Source organism: Prionailurus viverrinus, chromosome B4, assembly GCF_022837055.1.
Source record: "Prionailurus viverrinus isolate Anna chromosome B4, UM_Priviv_1.0, whole genome shotgun sequence".
NCBI classification, from domain to species: Eukaryota; Metazoa; Chordata; class Mammalia; order Carnivora; family Felidae; genus Prionailurus; species Prionailurus viverrinus.
Window position 1 is genome coordinate 49,994,502 of NC_062567.1, and position 22,409 is coordinate 50,016,910.

Here is a 22,409-nt window from a genome sequence, read left to right on the forward strand (position 1 = left end):
AAATTGGGATGCTTTAGAGAGTGAAAGGTGTACTATTAGTCTTTATGCTGAGACAGCAGGCATAAACTGGGAGACTTAGCTATCCTAATCATAGAACCCCATCTTCAGTCAAAGTGGCTAGTCCAGGAAGGCATGCATAACCTAAACTGGGCCAATCAGAGTCCTTCCCTGAAATATTTTATATTGATCTGAAGAAAAAAGGCTCTTTCAGACTGTTTGCTAAGCTATTTGTCTGAAGTTAAGAAATATTGAAATGTAGATAGAAAACAGGATAAGTAGGTCCTGATAACATTCATCCTGTGGTTACAGTTCTCTCTCAAATTAGGCTTATCTCTTCTCTTTGAAAAAAAAATTATTGAGCATTTATTTTGTGCCAGGCTATTTTCCAAATGCTTTACATGTATTAAATCATGTAATTGTCTCAACAGTTCCATGTGATAATTTTTATGTCTGTCCCCATTTTGTAGGACCCAGGGAAGGAAAAGCTTAACTCTCTTGTCAAAGATTGCATAGCTAAAACAGGACGGAGGCAAAATAAGAACCCATAGTACGTGATAGGCCATTCACAGTGATAAGACTCCATCCCCTGTTGACACGTGTGTGCTTAAACTAATTAGCTTGGATTTCTGTCACTTGCACTCCTAGAGTCCAGGCTAATACCCATATGACCTGTAATTCTCTAGGAATTGAAGAATCAAATCAAGTCTGAAAAGATCTGAATGGGTAATGCCCCCTTCTTAGGTCCTGTTTTTATTTATCTTTCAGACACAGGCCTTTATTACCATCAGGGTGTGCTCCTGATTAAGAATTTTCCAACAACTTGTTTTTAGGGAACTACAGGATGTTACTGTAATGGGTACATTAATAATGAAAGAATTTTGGCAATGACAAGGTTGAAGCTTTGATAATTGGTGTTTAGGCAAACCAATTAAAATGTTTAGGACATCAATTAAGAGGAAATTGTCTTCCACACTGTATTATCCCTCTCAGAGCAAATTGTTTTAAGAGGCTCTGTTCTTAACACGTTGGATGACTGTGTAGTCAGTTTTAAAATACAAAACAGAAGTTATTATGAAGGAAGTGGTCTTCTTGATGACAATGACAGATGACAGAGTATTGTGAAATTTTAATATGTAGCGTGATTGGTTGTAAATTGCTTCCATGTTTGCTGAGGTAATTTGCAAATAAGAGATGAGTCAGATCTTCCAGTGGTATCATAGGACGTTAGAATGAAAAAGTGCAAAAGTGAACAGAGATGGGGTTTAACTTTGACCTACACTGTTGTTAACTCTTAAATATCAAATAAAAGTAATTCAGTTCTTATGAGTCTTGATATAAGTTTTTGGATATTTATTTTTTTAAAGAGGGAGAAAGAACACGAGTGGGAGAGAGGGGCAGAGGGAGAGAGAATCCCAAGCAGTCTCTGCATTCAGCATGGAGCCCAAAGTGAGGCCTGATCCCATGACCCTGGGATCATGAACTGAGCCAAAATCAAGAGTCAGATGTTCAACCAACTGAACCACTCAGGTGATCCTGGATATTTATGTTTTTTAAGATTAAACGTGACACTAAGATATTGTCTACAAGTGTAAGTTACTGTGACCTTTTTTATACTATCAGCTGTGCCTATATATTGAGGACCATTATGTGTCAGTCACTGTTCTGACTATTTTTAACACATGAATTTGAAATCAGAGTTAGAAATAAGAAGCTTAAAGAAAAAATACAAGTATGGACTAAAGGAAAATATGTTTCTATTAAGTCAGATTTCTTAAATCGTTGTGAAGGAGTGGTTATGACTTCTATTTTACAGAAGGAAAAAACTTCTATTTACAGAAGGGCTGTCAAGTTACTTGTTTAAAGTCAATTCATTAGTAAATGGTGGTTCTGAGACAAGAACTCAGGTCTTTCTCACTGCAAAGAATAAGCTCTTCCTTTCATCACATGCTGGTGTTCAGAAAATAATGAATGATGTTGAATGAATAAAAAAAGTAGTCATGAATATGTAGGCTGGGATTTGAGGTAAGCCTTGACCTACAGTATTTGCCCAATGTGATAAATATGCTGTGTATTTTAACAGACAAAAGTATGTATGTTTAAGGGTTAAACACGTGATCTTCCAATTATTTAGGTTTGATGGCATTTATTCATTTATATGTAAAGAGAACCGACATTAATACTGATGGACATATATATAGGTCAACCATATTTAACAAATATAAAATTGGACTTCAGTATATTTGTAATGCTATCACTGTAGAATGTTAGAGCTTAGAATAGTTTTGCACACATTTTTTTCCCCCAGCTTCTGTAATTTCTTGGGCATAGAAGAATGAAGTATTATGGTGCAAGGTTATATTTTCAATTTGTAGTGACTTTTTTCTCTGACTGTAGGCTGAGATATTTTAATCAGACTGCATTTTTTTAGGACTTAATTTACTAGGCCTACACTAATTTTCAAGAGTAGGTTGAGTTATTTTTCATATTCGTGTCACAGACACATTTCCCTCTTATCTGTTTTTCCCTTGGTAGAAACACTGTGTCCTTCTCTTTTAATGCCATGAGAAATATACATTTACTAACCTCCCACACTCTCCCTATTACGTATATATGCAAACATGGATTTCATCTTAAATTAATCCTTCAAATACTGCTATCAGTGAAGACATTTTCAACTGTCATAATAAGAACTAGTGGGTGACAGCAGACTTGGAAGAAGTCTGCTGTATGGTTCAACCATTGTTAAAAGTTCATGTTCCTATCATTGCATTCCTGTTTCTAATTCCTGTGACAAGTCAGCAGTGATAGATTAAAATATGAGTTATTTCTTTGGGTTGGCAAAATCTCAATTCAAGAAGACATAGTTTCCTTAGTTATTTTTAAAGTATACTGTTTATAGTGCTTTATATAGTTAGATGAAAAAAAACACTCAAACTTTTTTTTAACTGAAACAAAGTCTTGAGATGGTTAGTTACATAACCCTAGTGAAATATTTTCTTTCTGCATGACTAGAGGTTATTCTGATTGGATCTAGAACTAAACATGACATAAATTTCTAATACATTAAACATTCTACAAGATTGTATGCATTTAAAAATGTGTTTACAAATGCTATGGATTCTCCCTTGTTACATGTATGTATATGCACAAGGATATTTTGCTTACAATTAAAGTTGTTTGAAACTTTTGATGCTTATTCAAGGATCCAGATTAAGGGCGCCTGGGTGGCTCAGTCAGTTAAGCCTTTGACTTTGGCTCAGGTCATGATCTCACTGTTTATGAGTTTGAGCCCTGCATTGGGCTTTCCGCTGTTGGCGCAGAACCTGTTTGGGATCCTCTGCCTCTCTCTCTCTACCCCTCCTCTGCTCAATCTCTTTCTCTCTCTCTCAAAATAAATAAATAAACTTAAAAAAAAAAAGGGATCCAGATTAGACAAACATGGTCCACTAATAGTTTATGAAGTTGCTATGTAATTGTTGAATAGTGTATACAAGTCACTAAAGTTGACACCTAAGGTTAGAGAGCAATTTAGGATTTTGGCTCAACCCTGATTGGAGTGTGGAGAGGGAGGGATATATGTGTTTGTTCTGTACTTGTACCAAGCCACTTCATTATTCATTGGCACTAAACACAGGGCAGATTTTCAATATTATTCCCCATCATAGTTGCCTTTATTGAGAAATATTGTATGAATGGCAATAAGTAAAAATATGACACTTCATAATCCTCTGATTCCCATAATCACTTGGTACAAGTAAGGGCATTTCTGGTTTTGCTTGGGTTTTCAGGGAGGGTTCCTTCTGTTCCATCAAGCTCCCTCTATCCTACCTTAATCTCTTTCCCTGCATACAAAATTGGAATATTTACATTGATATTTACAGCTTTTCTTCCTTTTATTACCTAATGAGAAAAGCTGTTGCTATGTCAGTGGATGGAAGAAATTAGAATTTGCAGCTACCTACAAGTTATTAGATAAAGGACTACATTATTTCTCTATTTCCTTAGGGTAGAAGAGAGTGTTTGGGGGTAAATAAAATATGGCATATGAAGCTGGACAACAATAACAAAAATAACTACAACAAAAGCTTTAGAAATTAAAGAACTTATTCACAGTTCCTCTAAAAAGTACCTAAATTCATCCATGCATTCAAATATTAAGAAATAACATGAACAATAACTGATATATTTGAAAAAATTACCTACTGAGTTCAGGAGGACCTCAGATATTTTTATTCTCAAAAAGTGCAGAATTATTAAAACACCTTGACATCAGTCTTCTGTATAATGGTGACTACCTAAAGGAAAAATAATCACATACAGTCTTTGGCTGTGAACTCTTTTCATCCTTGAAAAAAAATGTATTAAGAGCTTGGAAATGTGGAACAGAGCCAGTGTCATTAAAAACTCAGAGTGGTTGAGTATGGTAATTGTTGGCAAACAGAGCGGAGGACCAATTCTGTGCATACAAATTAATGGTACAGGAAAGCTTTGCAGACATGCAACTGAAATTCCTGATGGAGTATTTCACTTTAAACTCTACAGAATTTCAGTACTCCCACAAAAGAATCTTCAGTCTTGCTTCTGTTGGAAAGAATTATTAAAGGCATTTCCAGTTGAAATGATTATGACAAGCCTGTCTCATAACTACGTGGTGAATGTCTAGACATAGCTCTAATTGGTCTTATTTTAATGCATTTGTTGTTTAATTGCTTGTGCTAATGATTTACTCTTTCATAGAACTGAGATTAATGGCAACTGGCAACTTTATTGGCATTGCTATCAGAGAAATGGCCAAAAGTCTCAAAATAGAATTGAGAAGACAGATTCTAGGCACAGAGGAATGTCAGACTAATATAGTTTTACGAAAACTGTGTTTAAAAAATATTTACTACTTCAATAATTTTGTAATGTGTCCATTAAAATCATTTTTAATTCTTATTTTTTAATGTATGAGGTTGAGACCATACTATGGCATTGAATATAATTGCCTTTTATAAAGTATAGGACTGATATTTAAGACATGGATGAAAATCCAGCATATAAAACTATTAATTTGAACCCATAAACTCTCTTATATCCTCTTTATAATAAAACTTATTGGTAGGAGTTTGGAAACCTATGCAAAAGTATAGTGTATTTTAGGTAGTCAGCCATGTTGGATTGCTCTAAGCCTTTTGTGTATATTTGCAATCTATCTAATATTTGTATAAATTGTGTGATTATCATTTATATATTTTTTCATCTGTTGCAAGGTAGACCAAAAAACTCATGCTTCCTTTGTATATCCATGTTATTGTTGTCTGTTCTACATAAGGTCAGGTTTTTGTCTTAACTAGCTTTGGAGGGTATGGTTAGGGAAGACTGCCATTCTATATATTGTGGGGTTTTTAAATTTTTTCCCCCAATCTATAAATTTACTATTACAGTATAAATAAACATGATGAGAAGTCACACATTTTCCAGAAAATGAAGTTCAGTAATATAGGAGAATACATTTAAGTGGGAAAAATAATTTATAAAATACAAAAATTCTATAAAATCTATTTGGTATAACAGAATGAAAACTTGTTTCAATGAACAAGAACCTAGATATCACAAAAAAATTATAGTTGACCCTTGAACAATGTGGGGGTTTGGGGCATCAACCCCTCATGCAGTAGAAATCTTCATATAATTTTTGGCTCCCCCAAAACTTAACTATTAATAGCCTATTGACCAGAAACCTTACTGATAACATAAATAGTTGATTAATGTATATTTTGGATGGTATTGTATTCTATAGTATTACACTAAGATAAGGTACAGAAAATGTTATTAAAAATAATGAAGAAAAATATATTTACAGTACTGTATTTATAAAAGAAAATCTGCCTACAAGTAGACCCATGCAATTCAAACCTGTGTTGTTCAAGGGTTTGCCATAGTAGTCTTATTTTGTTGTTTTGTTTTGCTTTGCTCTGTTCCTTATTGTAAAATATACTATGTATGTAGAAAAATTTATAAAACAAATATTTATCATGTGAACAAACAGTTCTGTGGTGAACATTGTGTAGCCACCACTGAGGTCAAGAAATAGAAGCTGGCCAGCTCTTCCAGAATCTCAGCCCTTTTTGTCCCTCTCTAATCACAATCTTACCTCTTTGACCTGGAGGTATCCATTCTGTGTTTTCTTGTCTTAGAACTGTAAAGAAAAGAAAAGAGATTCTTTTTGAGAGAAAGAGAGAGTCCATGCATGTGTCGGGGGAGGGGCAGAAGGAGAGGGAGAGAATCTGAAGCAGGCTCCACAACCAGCACAGAGCCCACACAGGGCTTGACCTCACGACCCTGAGATCATGACCTGAGCCAAAATCAAGAGTCAGATGCTTATGTAACTGAGCCACCCAGGTGTCCCTAAAAAAAGGAGATATTAATACCTATATATACATCTCTAAAAACTACATTTTAGTTTAGCTGCTTTTTAAAAACTGTTTGAATGGAATTATATCTTCCTTTTTGCCTAGCTTTTGTATCTCAATATTATATTTGTGAAACGTATCCACATTGTTGTATTTGCTATAGTTGTATATAGTTCATCCATTTTCATTGCTGTATAGTATTTCATTGTATGACTCAACAATTTATATGTATCTTAGTGTTGGGGTATATTTAGTGTATTTCCAGCTATAACAGTCTTCTACTTGTTTTCTAGTATATCTATCTATCTATCTATCTATCTCTATATATATATAGATAGGTAGATATATAGTATATCTACTATATACTACACACTACACACACACACACACACACACACACACACACACACACACCAGTTTCTCTAGATGTGGAATTGTTGAGTTAAAGGAAGTATAAATCTTCAATTTTACCAGATAATGTCAAATAGTTTTCCAGTTGTATATCAGTTTTCATTGTCACATCCTCACTAATACTTAGTATAATTAAACTTTAAAAATTTTTGTTAGTCTGATGGATGGTTATGGAAATTTGCATGACCCTGACTACTAATGAAATTGAGATTCAGTTTTTATGTTTATTTGGCATTTGAAGTATTTTTTCCCCTTTGCTTTAAGTTAAAACTTTTGCCCATTTTCTATTGAATTATTTTTTATTTTATTTTTATGTTTTTTTCCTTATAAATTATTTGTAATGAATGTTACTGTATTTTTTAAAAAATCTATTTAAAGAGTTGTTTTTTTATATTCTAGATACTAGTTTCTCTTTGTGTTTTTACATAGCAGATGTCATTCTCTCTATGATTTGTAGTTGCATTTTCTTTATAGTTTTTTATTTTTATTTGTTTTTAATTTTTTAAAAACACTAAAACATGTTTAATGGAGAATCTTTTTTAAATTTTTTAAAATTTTATTATTTTTTAATTTACATCCGAATTAGTTAGCATATAGTGCAACAATGATTTCAGGAATAGATTCCTTATGCCCCTTACCCATTTAGCCCATCCCCCCTCCCACACCCCCTCCAGTAACCCTCTGTTTGTTCTCCATATTTATGAGTCTCTTATGCTTTGTCCCTCTCCCTGTTTTTATATTGTTTTTGTTTCCCTTCCCTTATGTTCATCTGTTGTCTCTTAAAGTCCTCATACGAGTGAAGTCATATGATATGTCTTTCTCTGACTGACTAATTTCACTTAGCATAATACCCTCCAGTTCCATCCACGTAGTTGCAAATGGCAAGATTTGATTCTTTTTGATTGCTGAGTAATACTCCATTATATATATATATATATATATATATATATATATATATATATGTATACTCCATTATATACACACACACACACACACACACACACACACACACACTCCATTATATGTATACCACATCTTCTTTATCCATTCATCCATCGATGGACATTTGGGTTCTTTCCATGCTTTGGCTATTGTTGATAGTGCTGCTATAAACATTGGGGTGCATATATCCCTTCAAAACAGCACACCTGTATCTCCTGGGTAAATGACTAGTAGTACAATTGCTGGGCCGTAGGGTAGTTCTATTTTTAGTTTTCTGAGGAACCTCCATACTCTTTTTCAGAGTGGCCACACCAGCTTGCATTCCCAAGAGAGAGATAATCTTAAGCAGGCTCCACACTCATCACAGAGCCTGATTTGAGGCTTGATCCCATGACCCTGGGATCATGACCTGAACCAAAATCGAGTCAGATGCTCAACCGACTGAGCCACCCAGGCACTCCTATAGTTCTTTAAGTAAACAAATGTTCTTAATGTTATGTGGAAGAATTTATCAATCACTTTTCTCATGGACAATTTTGTTTGTGTTTTATTTAAGAAACCTTTCTCTATGGAAGGTCGTATAGATATGTTTCTCTATTGTTTTCTGAAGATTTATAGTTTTAATATTTTCATTTTAGTCATTATCTGATTTAGTATTTTGTGAATAAGAGACTGATTTTATTTTATCTCACCTGGATATCCAATTTTCCTAGCATCATTTATTTAAAAAGCTTCCATGTCTACACTGACAGTGCTACTTCTGTCATATGTAAGTTCCCATGCCAGTGTGGCCTGTTTCCTAGGTCTCTGTCATTGAACTAGCACCAGGCTTTACTATTTACTTGAGCTTTAAAATAAGTCTTGATGTCTGTTAGAGCAAGTCCTCCCACCTTGTTTTTCTGTTTTGACTATTCCAACCTCTTGAAATTTTGTATATATTTTAGAATCAGCTTGTCAAATTCTGCAGAATGACTGTTTTGAGCTTTTGGTTGCAAATGTATTGAATCTATACAGCAGAGGAGAATTGACCTCTCTAAAATAGAATACAGGGGCGCCTGGGTGGCTCAGTCGGTTGAGCGTCCAACTTCAGCTCAGGTCGTGATCTCGTGATTTGTGAGTTTGGGCCCCGTGTCAGCTCAGAGCCTACAGCCTGCTTCGAATTCTGTGTCTCCCTCTCTCTCTGCCCCTCCCCTGCTCATACTCTGCCTCTCTCTGTCTCTCAAAAATAAATAAATGTTAAAAAAATTTAAATAAAGACAGTACAACTCATGAACATGCTTTCTGTTTTTGTATGTTTGGACCTTTTTAATGTTTCTCAATTAATCTCATGAGTTCCTCTGTAGAAGTCTTATACATATTTTTATAAATATAAATATATATAATTTATATAAATATACATCTTAGGTAATTTATATTTTTGATACTATTGTAAATGATACCACTTTAAATGTTATTTCTTATAGGAATAAATTTTTATATTGATTTTTGGATCCAGGAACTATGCTAAATTGTCCTCACTAAAATTATCTGTAAGTTCTTTTGGATTTTATGTATTCATAATTATTTTTACTCAAATAATGACAGTTTTATTTCTTTCCAATTCGTGTACCTTTTATTTATTTATTTTTTACCATATTGCATTGACCAGAACCTTAAATGCAATGCAATTCACAATTGTAACAGTGGGGAATTTTGTATTGTTTCTGTCTCAGAGGAAATGGTTTCACCATTAATTGTGATAAATACTAGGATGTTTTATAGAAACCCTGTAACTCAGGAGTTGGCAGTCTACAGTCCATGACCCAATCTGGCCTGCCATCTGTTTTTGTAAATAAAGTTTTATTGGAACACAACCATGTCCATTAATGTAAATATCATCTGTAAGTGCTTTCACACCACAATGACAAAGTTGAATAATGTAACAAAGATCATGTGGCTTGCAAAGCTGAAAATACTTATTATCTGGCTCCTTAACAAGAAGTTTGCCAAACTCTCCTTTCCCAGATTAAGATGTTCTCTTTTAGTCTTTTTTTTACTGAATATTTTTTTACGATGAAAAAATATTGGATATTATTAAATGTTTTTCCAGAATTTTCTGCATTGAGATAATATGATAAAGTTTTGAGTTAAATTAGTTGCTTTTCTTATGTTAAACTGAACATACTCTTGGAATAAATTCTCCTTTGTTAAATGTACTATCCTTTTTAAACGTTTTTGGATTTAGTTGGCCACTACTTTGTTGAGTTTTTTTTTTTTTTTTGCATTAATGTTTATAGTTCAGTTGACCTGTAATTTTCTTTTTCCTTACTGTTCCTTTGGGTTTTGGTATCAAAGTATGCTAGCTTCTTAGAATAAGCATGAATTATATTTGGATAACTGGCTAATGGAACCATTTGTGCTTGGAGTTTAGTTGTGGGAAGACTTTTCATTATTGATTCAGTCTTTTTCATGGCTCTCAGATTATTCATATTTCCTCTTTCTCCTTGACTCATAGTTATATTTTTCTGGGAATTTATCCATTTGTCCTAAATTTATATTTATTGTCATAAGCTGTTCATAATATCTTCTTAATCTCTTTAATGTCTGCAAGATGTTCCTTTTGTCATTTCTAATATGGGTGTGTCTTCTCTCTCCTTGTTCACTAGTGGTTTATCAGTTTTATTTGTCTTTTTAAAGAGCCAACTTTTGGCATTGATCCCCTCTATTGTGTGTATACTTTCTAGTTGATGAATTTTTCTACAGATATTTAGACTTTCTTCTATTTTTTGGTGTTCTTTAATTTATTGAAATTAATGTTTAGCTCATTTTTTCCTAGCTTTCTTCTTCTTCTTCTTCTTCTTCTTCTTCTTCTTCTTCTTCTTTTTAATATATATTTCATTTTTGAGAGAGAACAAGTAGGGGACGGGCAGAGAGAAAGAGGGACAGAAGATCCTAAGCAGGCTCTGCACTGATAGCAGAGAGTCTGATGTGGGGGTCAAACTCACAAACTATAAGATCATGACCTGAGCAAAAGTTGGATGATCAACTGATTGAGCCACCTAGGCGGTCCTGTTTTTTTCCAATATATGCCTTTAAGGACTATACTTTCTTTAAAATAAACAGATGTTATTAATTTTGGTATCTTCTATTTTAAATGTTTTCATTTATACTCTTTTCTGATTTCTGACATGGTTCTAACCCATAGGGATTCTCTGATATTTAAAAAATACTGATTTATAGATTAATTGCATTAAGTTCATAACATATTCTCCATATAATTTTCTTAGAAATTTTTTTAGAAATTTGTTGATAGTTGTTTATGATTCAATATTTGGTCAATAAATGTTCTATGTGCATTTATAGAGAATGTATATCCTGTAATAGACAGATGCAGGGATATATATGTTAGGCCAAGTTTGTATATCCCCTTGTTCTACTGTTCTTTATCATTAATTTTTTGTCTACTTGTTCCATCAGTTACTGAGAAAAAGAAGCTAAAATTTTCCACCACAGTTGCAAATGTATATATTTCTTTGTTCTGTTAATTTTTTTTATTAAAAAAAATTTTTTTTTACATTTATTTATTTTTGAGAGACAGAGAGAGACAGTGTGAACAGGGGAGGGGCAGAGAGAGAGGGAGACACAGAATCTGAAGGAGGCTTCAGGCTCTGAGCTGTCAGCACAGAGCCCATGCGGGTCTCGAACCCATGAACCATGAGATCATGACCTGAGCTGAAGTCAGATGCTTAACCAACTGAGCCACCCAGGTGCCCCTGTTCTGTTAATTTTTGCTTTAAATATTTGAGGTCATATTATTAAAGGAAAGCTAGAAGAGAAAATAAATGAGGTTTTCTAGTAGAATTCCCTGGAAAACCTTAAAACCAAAGTTGATGATTTAAGATGATAATCATAACCCTTTATAATTGCTCAAAGTGCTTTCAAATATACTCTCCAATTTCATAATGATCAGATATGTGACTTAAGACAGGTATTATTAACCAAACCTGAGGATACTAAGGCAATAATATCACCCCAAATCACACACTACTTAATTACTGAGTCAGGTTTAAGAAAATGAATTTCTTGGAGCACCTGTGTGGCTCAGTTGGTTAAGTGTTGGACTTCTGCTAGGGTCATGATCTTGAAGTTCCTGAGTTTGAACCCCACGTCGGGCTCTGTGCTGATAGCTCAGAGCCTGAAGCCTGCTTTAGATTCTGTGTCTCCCTCTCCCTCTGCCCCTCCCCTGCTTGTGCTCTGCCTCTCTCTATCTCTCAAAAATAAATAAACATTAAAAAAAAAGAAGAAGAACTGGGGCACCTGGGTGCCCCAGTCAGTTAAGCATCCAACTTCAGCTCAGGTCATGATCTCAGAGTTTGTGAGTTCAAGCCCTGCATTGGGGCTCTGAGCTGTTAGCCTGCTTCGGATTCTGTGTCTCCCTCTCTCTCTGTCCCTCCTCGCTCATGCTCTGTCTTTTTCTCGAAAACAAATAAACATTAAAGAAAAATTTACAAAAAGAAGAAGAAGAAGAACTGACATATGAACAGAGGTCTACCTGTCCACGTAGTGACCACTAAATACAAAGGCCTGAGAGTGAAATGCCCTTGGTGAGTTAAAGACACAACAAGAAACCCAGAATACCTGAATCAGAATGTGCTAAAAGAAGAGGAATAGAACTGGCTTGGGAAAGTATTCAAGAAATTCATTTTCTTTTATTTTTTTAAATTTTATTTTAATGTTTATTTTTTGAGAGAGCATGTGCAGGGAAAGGGCAGAGAGACAGAGGGAGACACAGAATCTACAGCAGACTCCAGTCTCTGAGCTATCAGCACAGAGCCTGACATGGGGCTTGAACCCATGAACTGCGAGATCATGACCTGAGCTAGAGTCAGACACCTACCTAACTGACTGAGCCACCCAGGCACCCCTATATGTGGATTATTCGGAGAGACTTTTCCTGATCATTCTGATCATTCTCTATTCCTTTAGCCTGTTTTATTCTTCAGAGCATTTAGCAATATCTGACATTGTATTATCTACTGGGGTATTTAATTATCATCTTCCTCCTAAATTTATAGTATGTTAGCTTCAAGATTCCAGGGTCTGTACTGAATTCACTGCTACATTTCCAGTCAAATGGCTGACACGTAGTAAGTGTTGAACAATTTTTGGCTGAATAAGTGAATGAGTGAACTAATCTGTCTTGAAATAGTTTTATTGGCCAAGAAATAATTATTGAGACTCTAGTTTCAAGAATTCTTTCGGCTTGGTAGAAAGCTACAAGCAAGAATAAAATAAGATTGCTGGCTTCAGTTTGTAAGCCACTTGGAGATATAAGATGTATACAAATGATAGAATCTGAAAGTGACATATAAAGAATAGTGTTATAAGGGATATTACAGGACCATGAACAGTTAACAGCCAAATATATTATTTAAATAATAAATACTGTGGGGATGCCTAGGTGACTCATCGGTTAAGCGTCCAACTTCGGCTCAGTCATGATCTCACGGTTCGTGAGTTTGAGCCCCTCATCAGGCTCTGTGCTGACAGCTCAGAGCCTGGAGCCTGCTTCCGTTTCTGTGTCTCCCTTTCTCTCTCTCTGCCCCTCCCCCGCTCATGTTCTTTCTGTCTGTCTCTCACTCTCTCTCAAAAATGAATAAACATTAAAAATATTTTAAATAATAAATGCTGTGAATTCAATGAAAGGGACATTACTAGATTCTTAGTAATTTAGAAAACTATAAATTTTAAAAAGTATGATCTGGGCACCTTATTGGTTATTCAAGGATGGCCTTTTATTTGTTAAAGGAAGCAGAAAAAGAGTAAGAAGCATATAGTTATAAAGAAGAGAGGTTAGTAAGACCTAATTTGTTCCCTCCACCAGACTGAGTATCTCTAGGGCAAAGACTGTATCATACTAATATCTTATCTTCAGGCCCATGTGAAGTATTCTATTAACTTTCAGTGCCTGAATTTGAGAATAAATGAAAAACAGGTAATAGGAGTTGATAAGAGACCTGAATAAAAGGACAGACATGAGTTAGAAAGTACAGTTGACCCTTTAACACAGATTTGAACTGCACATGTCCACTTACACATGGATTTTCTTTTGCTAAATACAATATAGTACTATAAATGCATTTTCTCTTCCTTAAGATTTTTAATAATAATTTTTTCTACCTTAATATATAATGCACATAACACACAAAATATGTATTAATTGATGTTATCAGTAAGGCTTCCAGTAAACAGTGGTCTATTAGTCATTAAGTTTTTGGAGAATCAAAATTTATATGCAAAATTTCGACTGTGCAGAGGTCACACTTCAAACCCCTGTGTTGTTCAAGGATCAGCTATATCTATATATCTCTGTGCACATATTCTATCTGCCTGTCTGATTAGTGATTGGCAATGGAACATCAGGATGTAGATGTTTTGTAGTACTTTGTAAAATATATTGGTAAATTTATGAGTAGGCTGGTAGGTTTAGTTACCATTATATCCTAAACTATCATTTCACTTTTCTGCTCCATCTTTTCTCTGAGAGACAGAGACCCTGGATTAGAGAACATGTTCAACAGATCACTTTGGTCCCCTAACAAACCAAGAATGACATTCTTTTCCTTAGGATTTAGACTCCTCTTGCTTAATCTGTACATGTCTATTTCTTAGTTTTCTGCACATTATAGTCAGGAGAATTTCTGTACTTGGATTCCAAAGTCATATCTTATAGAAAAAAAATACCCTGGTGAAAACATATTTTATATTAAATTTTCAGTGTCATGGTGGATACAAAGAGGATTTATTTTGTTCCTTATTACTTAGTTTTTATCACTTTAGACTAGATGATTGGTAGTTTTCAGAAAAATGATTCTTACATATTTTACACCTTAAAGTAAAATTCTACTCACGAATTTTCCATTCTTAAGTAAATCTGTAATAAGAATTCCATCATCAATATCAGCAAACTCTACAGCTTGAAATATTTTAGTTGGTTGAACTCTAAATTATATATTGGCTTTAGGATAAAGTTTTCTTTAAAAACTGAAGCAACTCAAATACTACATGTATTCTTCCTCTAAATTGATCATAAAATCCTCTTTTTTTTTGTTTTTTTTTTCTCCCTGACCTGAGAACATACGTAAAACTATAAGGACTTCTGGTTTCTTAGGGAAGAAACAGATGTCTATGGAATCCCAATAATCTCTTTTCCTATTTATTTATGCTGTTGATAAATGTACCCTTTCTGTTAGTTTTTTTATGGTTTTTATTTCCATTTGTAAACTCAGTGCCTTGCATTTTTTAAAATCTTTGTGTTAGACCTCTCTCTTGCGATTTAAACTACTTTTCCAAATTCCTGCTTACTATAGCCATTTAGATAGTCCACAGGTGCCTCAATCTCCAACTGAATTATTCACTTCTCCATAGACTTTCTGGTTTCTTATCCAATCTTTTTCTAACTAAATGCCATAGTCAAACACTCAAGGACCAATTGGAAATGTGGGACTTTTCTTAATTTTTCCTATTTACAAAATGTTGCTAATGTTTTCCTTAGGTATTTGTTGAAATATTTTTTCCCCTAAATATTTCTTGAATTCCTGCCCCTCATTCTCTAAGCTTTATTGCTTACTAGCTTTATTACTGTATTGTTGTATTCCTTTTAGGCAAGTTACCTATTTTCTATCCTAGTTTCCTTATCTGTAAAATGAGGATAGTAATAGGTTTTACCTTATAGGATCTTTGTGAGCATTAAAGGAATTAATAGCTGTTAACTGCTTAAAATAGTGCCCAGAAACAGGGCCAGTGCCACAATATGTTCAAGCTATTATTATTGCTACCAGTACAACTACATTCAGGTTCTGATCAATTGCCCTCTGGATTATTTCATCAGCCTAGTAACATTCCTTCTGCATCTATTCTTACTGTCAAATTGGATTTTGACAATGCCTCAAGTTACTCTGTTTAAATCATAAGTTGGACTTTTTAACCATGCTACTTAAAATCCTCTTATATCTTATCCAAAGGGTAAAGTCCAAGTTTTTTATCCCAGTATATATACAAAGTCTTCTATGAATTGTCCTATTCTACTCCAGCTCAGACCTCACCATGTTGTGTCTTAACTTTCCTTCTCCACTAATTCTGACCTGCGCTAATTCCCCTGTCCATGCACACTGTCCTGCTCCAGTGTCTTTGCTCATACTGCCTGTGTTCATGGAACTCTGTATACTGTCTTTTTCTTACTTCCTTGGACTGAATCAGCTTTGAAAGCTCACCAGATGACTTAGTTCCTCCCACCCCATGGATTCCTATAATTCTCTCACCTGAATTGGGCTAAGACTGCACCTCTGACTTCCTCAGTCTCTCCTGGATGAGAAACAAATCTTCTAAAACATCTCTGTTTCTCCCACAATAAATCAGATCATAGATCACATCAGATCTTGCTTAGAACCCTCCTATCGCTTCTCTTTGTGAATGGAATACAATTTAAATGCAATATCATGTTTCACAAGGTCCCTAGTATCTGTCTCTGAACCCACTGTCTATGATTCTCCACCAGATTCCCCACCACCTACCCATAATTACTCATGACTGTCCAGCCACCTTTGCTTTCTTTTGCCCCTTAAATGTATAGAGCTTTTTCCCACCTGGGGTCTTTGACATGGCTGTTTCCTCTGCTTGGATGCTCATTTCCCACATATTCACATGGCCACTTTCTTCTCATTCAGATCTCAGTTTGAAGATTACATCCTCTATGTGACCTGCACTGACCTTCACTGCAATACTCTTTATCTCCTGTGTTCTTTTACCTAGTTATGCTCTATCCCATTTCCACCTGATCAAACTTAGAACTATCTGAAATTCTTACCTATTTATTTATTTATTTATTTATTTATTTTTTTTTTTTTTAAATTTTTTTTTTCAACGTTTATTTATTTTTGGGACAGAGAGAGACAGAGCATGAACGGGGGAGGGGCAGAGAGAGAGGGAGACACAGAATCGGAAACAGGCTCCAGACTCTGAGCCATCAGCCCAGAGCCTGACGCAGGGCTCGAACTCCCGGACCGCGAGATCGTGACCTGGCTGAAGTCGGACGCTTAACCGACTGCGCCACCCAGGCGCCCCTCTTACCTATTTATTTGAGGACATTTTTATTGTCTGCTTCTCCCACTAGAATGTAAGCTGTAATGAGGACAGGGATTTTATCGGTCTTGTTCACTTCCACATCCACAAGAAGTGGCAGGTTTTTAATAAACAGTTACTGAAATGATTCAGTGAAGGAGCAAATGAATAAAAATGTTTCAGATATCAGGGTGCCAGGGTGGCTGAATTAATTAAGCGTCTGACTCTTGATTTTGGCTCAGGTCATGATCTTAGAGTTCGTGGGGTCAAGCCCCACGTGGGCCTCTATTCTGACAGCGTGGAGCCTTGTGTGCACATGTGCATGCATGCTCTCGCTTTCTCTCAAAAATAAATAAACATTAAAAAAAAGGAAGGGAAAAAAGTCTCAGATATGTAGATAGCAGATTTTCAACAAATTGTTTTTGAATTATGAATAAGTGAATGAAATAACTGAACTTTTATTTGTTATTATAATGGCTTGTAAGTTTTCAAGTTTTTAACTGTATTAATTATTTTTACTATATAAATTGTTTTATTTACTGATTTTTCTTGGGTGTCTGTCCTTGGTGAATTTCTGTCACTCAACTTGCAATTATTATTACTTTTTTACTTTAAAGGCTTTGCCTTTAATTGTCCCATGCACCTTCATTTCCCAAATTTGTGAATGGATGTACTTTTCCAACATAATTAGTTTCACTCTTGATCTTCCTTTCAATGTGTGGAGAAAAGAACATCACACAATAATGCTGTAATCATGTTGGTAAGCACAGCGTGGTTTCCTCTCTACTGTTAACTATGTTCTGATCTACACTAGATGTACCTTTCTTCTTTGCTTCAGCTAATTATCCACCTGAATATTTATGTATGCAAATCCTAAGGAAATAACATTCTAATCAGTAAGTGACATCCAAGGTTGGTCATTCGCCAAACTCTGGAAAAGCCAAAAGTTGGTGTCCTCTACTTCCTTCTTCAGTGCTCTTCCTCTTTTTCTTTCACATTTCCCAACCTTTTGATATAACCCAAGGAAAGACCTCCTCCCAGCTGCCTGCTAAAATAGTTTTTTCTAAAGTTAGTGAATGACATGTAGTGTTGACCTTGCCTGGAATGTTTGCATTTTGACTGGAAAATTTTGAGACATGACATGCTGTATATGGCCAAATGGATATTCTGTTGGTAGAATTTAAGCCATGGATACTAGGAAATATCTTGGCAAATCCTGGAAAATCTCAAATCATAATGAAAACATATTTACAGAGTTGGCCTGCATTTTTATCCAATGTGAAGTCCTGTAGCTTGCAAACTTTAAGAATATAGCTTGGTTTAATTGTCTTACTTCTTTCTGCAGTGTACCAGGGATATAAGAAAAATGACCAGAGAATGAAGGAAAAACAAAACAAAACAAAACTGAGTGAAATTAAGAAAGAAAACTTAGGTCAAAAATTTGGAAGTGTCCTTCAAATAAACATGCCTCTTATTGCAATTTATCACAGTGAATTTTATATATACATATTCAGCTCAAAATCGGTCTTGAATTGATCAGTTTTCTCCCATGTCTTCACTGCCTTCTTCCTTTAGTCTAATCCATTGTTATCCCTCCATGTACCACTGGAAGAACTTCCTAACTGGTCTCCCTCTTTCTACCCATATCCCTCTGCAATCTGTTCTCCATACCAGTAATCATAGTTATTTATTTAAAATGCAAATAGGAAAATAGGGCGCCCGGTTGGCCCAGTCGGTTGAGCTTCTGACTTCGGCTTGGGTAATGATCTCGCGGTTCATGAGTTTGGGCCCCACATTGGGCTCTGTGCTGGCAGCTTGGAGCCTGGAGCCTGCTTCCATTTCTCTCTCTCTCTCTCTCTCTCTCTCTCTCTCTCTCTCTCTCTCTCTCTGCCTACCCCCTGCTTGTGCCCTGTCTCTTTCTCTCAAAAATAAATGAACATTAAATTTTTTTTAATGCAAATAGCATCATGTAGTGTCCTTGCTTATCATCTTTCAAGAGTTCCCCATTGCTAAGGATAAAATACCCTTAACATCATCTTTGAGGCTCTGTGGGCACCAGCCCTGCCTCTGTCAGGCTCATCTTGCATCCTCTCTTGTTGCTCACATCCAGGAGGCACAGCTGGCGTCCTTTTAGCCCTAAGGACAGTAGCACCAAGCCCTTCACTCAATCAGGACTTCATTCATGCTGTTCTTCTGCCTGGATCACTTTACACAACTCATTCTTCAGGTTGTAGTGGACTCAGGCCACTCCTTCAGAGACAACTTTGTAGATACTCCAAATAAATTAGCCTCCCCTTGTTCCTTTTTCTCATCTATGAGAACCCCTGATCTTCTTTGCAGAAGTGATCTCACTGGTAATTATGTGTATTTATTATTCTTATGTCACCCAACTTGGCTGGATTAGACTGTCTTTGTTTATACAGTTAACTCTTGACTGAGTCTTTGGTGACGGATACTTTTGTGTGTTTTTCTCCATTTCAACACTTAAACTTATTTAATTATTGGTTTTTCTGTTTATCCCACTAAACCTTAAAATACACTACTAGGCTTTTTTTGTTTGTTTGCTTATTTAACGTGTCACCAGATTCTTTGCAGGTAGTAGTTACTCAATAAATGATGATAAGTAATTAAGTTATGCTGATGTGTATACCTTACTGCCTGAGTGACTGGTGGTGAAAGGATTGAAAGAACACAACATGGAAACCAACAAGATTCCAGAGGCTTGAATATATGTCTGTCCTTTCAACTGTGTGTGGTATATACCTGTACATACGGGATGGCATACATTTGAATTTGAGAACAGTACCAATTTCAGGTACCTTCATTCTTATAAAGAAAGTTAATTCTTTAAATGAAAAATTGCCTATGATTGAAATTTTATGTTTTCTTAACTCATTCACATATCACTTTTTAAAAAAAAAAAGGATAAAAAACTCTAATCCTCACCTGCATTTCCATTTTTGTTTCAGGACTATGGGCATGTTACTTATGCCAGCAAAAGGGATTTCAAGCAACCAGATTAGAAAGGTCATTAAGAACAGACTTGAGCAAGACTCAGTTTCCAGCCCTCCACTGGAGTGAGGTGTGGTTGAGAGAGGCGGTGGGGGGGGGTTGGAGGGGGAGAGGGAAGGAAGGAGGGTCGGGGGAAGGAGGGTAGGGACCTGAGGAGGTGGAAATAATAGGGAAGTTCAGTCTCAGAAGTAATGTGCTTTGGAGGAGAAGGAGCTATTTATTTATTTATTTATTTATATTTATTTAATGTATATATGTATGTATGTATTTATTTATTTATATTTTTGAGAGACAGAGGGTGAGCGGAGGAGTGGCAGAGAGATAGAGATAGAATCTGAACCAGGCTCCAGGCTCTGAGCTGTGAGCTGTCAGTGTGTCAGCAGAATCTGACACAGGGCTCGAACTCACGAGCAGTGAGGTGATGACCGGAGCCGAATTCAGACCCTCATCCGACTGAGTCACCCAGGTGCCTGGAGAAGGAGCTTTTTAAATGTCTGATAAGAAGTGACCCTTCATTAGTTGTTGGACTGTAGACATGTCTATTAATCTCTCTGGGTCTCAGTTCCTTTTCCTTGTAGATGAAAGGACTTACCCCAGTAGAAATACTTCCCTGCCCTATCATTCCTTGATTCTTATTTTCTCTATAATGGTGGGAGCACAAGAAAGAGGATATCTGAGAAAAGGAGAGGAGACATATGACTAATTGTTACAGAATAGAAAAATACAGAAGAGAGACATGGATGGTAGTTATGAAAGGGAAAGTGTATGAGAAAGTAAGGATTCAGATCTTCCTCCTCCCCTAGCTTATTTACTTAACGAGTGTTTATTCGTACTAATAAATACTCATGTAACATAGCCTCTGTGCCAGCTATTGTTCTAAGGGCGTTACGAAGATGAATTCGTGAGACACGTAGGAGATAACCGTTATTATCACCCCTGCTTGATGGCTGAGGAAATAAAGCACAGAGAGGTGAAGCAAATTAACCCAAGCCACATAACTAATAAGGGCTGGGGCTGGATTTCAAACCCAGGCAGTCTGGCTCCAGAGTCGATGCTCTTATGGTGCTTATTTTAGTGTTAGAATTTACCATACGTTTTCCTCAATGAAAATCTCCACATCAAAGACAAAAACTTATTGAACTGTAACAAAAATAATAAATCACTCCAGACATATTTAGGCTAACACATACCCTGTTTGTTTCTGTGTAATTACACTTTCTCAAGAGCCTGCCACATTTGGTATCACTGTTTTCCTACGAACTCTTCAAGCAAGACTAATGCAAAATGGGGAGGATTGTTCTTTGTTCAGCTGGGAACCAGGTGGCACAAAGCACAGAGAAGGAAACCAGGCTCCAGAGAATGTGTGAAGGGAACCAAATGCAGTCTCAGGCAGGGCTTGCATTTAGAGGAAACGTTTTCATTCAGATGCTCGAAACTTTAAAAAATTTTAACTTTATGTCATATTTTCTTTCCACCACCCTATTTTAAAATGCAAACAACAAAAACTCCGAAAAGCCTGGCTAGTAAAATAAAATGTAATGGTTGTTTGGTTTTGCCATTAGGAAACGGTTCAGCTCAACGGATCTTGTGCTCCAGGAGGCAGCATCTCATTAATAAAACAATGACCATGGGTCCCCCCCCCCCCATTTTTTTCAGCATTGTGAGTATGATCGTAATTCCCATTCTCTAATATAGCTTGGTTGCTGTTCAGAAAGTAAAAGACTTAAAGAAGGGGATCCAATGATTGTTGCTAATTTATTTATGTAACATTATACCCTACTCCTTTCCTATTCTTTTATTAAATTTAATTTCTTGTACTTGTACCCATGACATTTAGTATTTAATACCTTGGAGTTGGAAGGAAACTAGGGGATGGTTCTCTTGGCTTAATTTGCTCATTTTACAGACATGGAAATAAGAGCAGAGTAGTTAAATGGCTTGTCCAGGACAGCTAGTGTCTTGGCCAGGACTGGCTTCCAGGCTTTCCACTGCTGGTCCTGGGCCCTGCACACAATACCTAGCACAAGTGTTTGCTTAGTCTGGGATTCAAACCTATGTAACATGCTCTTTTCTCCTCCTCAACTGAAAACACACATCTTCCACGACATCGCCCTTTATTTTCTTTCTTCCAGTCCAATTTGTTTGAGAAGAAGATAAACATGAGTATCTGGGGAATTAATGTTGATGTCTAGAGGGCTGTTCAGATTTGCTAAACTTCAAGCACTGGAATGTCTAGAGAGCCATCCATCATAAGTGCCTTGAGGGCATGCCTGCCAGAGGGCCTGACTGCTGGGGTCCAGGCCTTCCCTTCTCTCAGGGAGCGCACTTGTGCTGTCAGTGTGTGTTAGAACTCAGTTTATGCCTCTGGTCCTCCTGCCCTGCCATCCCCCGCCCCCCCCTCCCCCCCCCCCCCCCACATCTCCTTTTCATAGTCTATTTAAATATGCATGTAATTTGGATTAACATCATTGTTCCTATATTTACACTCCTAAGATTTAGAATTGGTATCCCAGGATAGACCCTGAACCCTCCCTCTCTCCAGAGCCCATT